Raw genomic sequence first — 3,509 nt, forward strand, 5'->3', positions numbered from 1 at the left:
AGACCGGCAATGGCAGAGGTGACGAGGATTCTCCTCTGGGCAAAAGACATGTAAGAGCTCTGTCAGCAATTTTCATTCCGTGAGTGGACAACTGGGAAGCAGACTTCCTCAGCAGACACGATCTCCATCCAGGAGAGTGGGGCCTCCACCAAGAAGTCTTCGCAGAGGTGACAAGTCTTTGGGGAGTTCCTCAAGTAGACATGATGGCCTCTCGTCTAAACAAGAAGCTTCAGAGATATTGTTCCAGGTCGAGAGACCCTCAAGCGATAGCAGTGGATGCACTGGTGACCCAGTGGGTGTTTCGGTAGGTATATGTTTTCCCTCCACTTCCACTGATTCCAAAAGTTCTCAAGATAATTAGAAGAACAAGAGTTCGAGCAATCTTCATTGCCCCAGACTGGCCAAGGAGGGCTTGGTATCCAGATCTTCAGGAGTTCTCATAGAAGATTATCGGCCTCTTCCTCCTCGAGAGGACCTACTACAGCAGGGGCCGTGTGTGTATCAAGACTTACCGCTGCTACATTTGATGGCATGGCTGTTGAGCGCCGGATCCTAGCCCAAAAGGGTATTGCCAAGGAAGTCATCCCCACTCTTATTCAGGCCAGGAAAGGAGTAACGTCTAAACATTACCACCGTATTTGGAGAAAATATGTGTCTCTGTGTGAATCCAAAAAGGCTCCTACAGAAGAGTTTGAGTTGGGACGTTTTCTCCATTTTCTGCAGGCTGGTGTGGATGCGGGTCTTAGATTGGGGTCAATCAAGGTCCAGATTTCGGCATTATCAGTTTTCTTTCAAAAACAATTGGCCTCCTTTCCAGAAGTTCAGACCTTCGTGAAAGGGGTTCTGCACATCCAGCCTCCATTTGTGCCTCCAGTGGCACCATGGGACCTTAATGTGGTGTGGCAGTTCCTTCAATCGGATTGGTTTGAACCTCTGCAGGAGATAGAATTGAAGTTTCTCACTTGGAAAGTGGTGATGCTTTCGGCCTTGGCATCCGCAAGGCGGGTGTCTGAGTTGGGGGCCTTGTCTCACAAGAGCCCTTACCTGATCTTCCATGAAGATAGGGCAGAGTTGAGAACTTTTTCCAAAGGTGGTTTCATCTTTCCACATAAACCAACCTATTGTGGTGCCAGTGGCTACTGACACTTTCACTGAGTCAAAGTCTCTAGATGTGGTTAGAGCTTTGAAGATTTATGTTGCAAGAACAGCTCGTATACGGAAAACAGAGACTCTGTTTGTCCTGTATGCTCCCAACTAGAATGGGTGTCCTGCTTCTAAGCAGACTATTGCGCGCTGGATCAGAGGTACGATTCAGCACGCTCATTCTAAGATCTGATCAAAATGTTATCCCACTCCTACTTCGGCCACTAGTTACCTGCTATTGTGTTTTTGTTTTGTTTTTTTGTTTTTCTTTCCTCTTCATTGCTCGCTTCCACCCCACCATGTGTTTTCCTGTAATGTTTACCTCCACTGATTGCACACCTTTCCATTGTGCCCTACATGCAGGGTACATCATACGACTACATAAGCATCAGTTTTCCAATATATGAACTTGGCCTTGTATGGCTCACCTCCCACAGTGTAACCTTCAAAGTGCGCCCAACATGGCTGCCCCATATGGTACACTTGTGGATGGGATGAAAAATACATGGACCTTGTGGTTTTGTTGGAACCCTACTCTAAACTGTAGGACTCTGAAATCACCCCCATTTTGTGTCATCTCTTCTAGGGGTAGACTATTCCACCCTGGGTAATCCTACGCGGAGCGCCCAAGATGGCTGCTGCACTTGGTACCTATGAGGGTGGAATACACAACCCTTGGAAGTCATTACCCAAAATACCTGCACCAATCCTGCGTTATGCTTTCTGTGGGCTTAAGGTTTTTCTTTTATGTCTGTGTTGCTTGTCTATTGTTGTATTACTCAAATCCTCTGTATCATGTGTATTGTTTTTGATGTCTGCAAAGCGCCTTGAGTCCTGTTGGAGAAAGAGCGCTATATAAATAAAATTATTATTATTATTCTACGGCAGGATTGCCGATACCAAAGTCGGTGAAGGCCCATTCTACTAGGAAAGTGGGCTCATCCTGGGCGGCTGCCCGGGGCGTCTCGGCTTTACAACTTTGCCGAACAGCTACTTGGTCAGGGTCAAACACATTTGCTAAATTTTATAAGTTTGATACTTTGACTGATGAGGACCTCAAGTTTGGTCAATCGGTGCTGCAGGGTCATCCGCACTCTCCCGCCCATAGTGGAGCTTTGGTATAACCCCATGGTACTGAAGTGGACCCCAGCATCCTCTAGGACGTATGAGAAAATAGGATTTTAATACCTACCGGTAAATCCTTTTCTCCTAGTCCGTAGAGGATGCTGGGCACCCGACCCAGTGCGTACTTTACCTGCAGTTTGTTCATTATAGTTACGCAAGTTGTGTTACATTTGTTTTCAGCATGTTGCTGTAAATGGTTCATGCCTGTTGGTGTGTGTTATGTTGAATGCCATATTGTGCGGCATGGTTGAGGTGTGAGCTGGTATGAATCTCACCATTAGTATAAAAGTAAATTCTTTCCTCGAAATGTCCATCTCCCTGGGCACAGTTCCTATAACTGAGGTCTGGAGGAGGGTATAGAGGTAGAAGCCATTTCACACACTTGAAAAGTCTTAAAGTGCCCATGGCTCCTGCGGAACCGTCTATACCCCATGGAACTGAAGTGGACCCCAGTATCCTCTATGGACTAGGAGAAAAGTTAAGTTCCCTGCAGATTTTTCTGACCAGGGTCAACGGTTATCCATGCCCAATCTATAACAAAAAAACTCCTCCCAGGTCCCATTGAATTTCTTCAAATCTGCCATTTTTTACTCTATATATCTTCGCTCTCTGTTCTCCGTACCCTTACCCCTTTTAAAAATCTGTGTAAGCACAGCCCTTTATCCAAGGGCTTGATCTCTCAACTATATGCCCTCCTTTTAAATGCTATCCTCCCTTCTCTTAGACCTCATGAGATTGTCTGGGAATGAGATCTCAACCATCCTCCAAATGCTAAGGCTTGATATGGCATGAGACTGGGGTTTGCTAAAAGCTCAATTAATACCAAAATCAAAGAAACTGCATATAAAGTTTATTATCGCTGATTCTATACCCCTGATAGACTTAATAAAATGTTTACATCTGCTTCTCCTGAATATTGGCAGATTTGTGGCTGCAGGGGTACTATGGTCCATGTATAGTGGACCTTTCCGAATATTGTCCCCTTTTGGGACTTGGTTCGTGGGCTTCTGAATTCTCTTTTTGAGGCTCCAATAGCAAATAACTACCCAGGTGCAGGGCTGTCTTTTCATATGGGCTCAATGGGCAGTTGCCCAAGGGCCCAAGGAGTATAAAGGCCCAAGGCTGAGAGCTACGGGTCACCTTTTTCCAGAGGTACCAGATTTTTTTAAATCAGCCATTGAGAACCACAGATATACAACTTCAAAGCAGTGGTCCCCATCTGAGCCTGTTAATTGCTCTTC

Source organism: Pseudophryne corroboree, chromosome 8 (genome assembly GCF_028390025.1).
Source record: "Pseudophryne corroboree isolate aPseCor3 chromosome 8, aPseCor3.hap2, whole genome shotgun sequence".
Taxonomy (NCBI): domain Eukaryota; kingdom Metazoa; phylum Chordata; class Amphibia; order Anura; family Myobatrachidae; genus Pseudophryne; species Pseudophryne corroboree.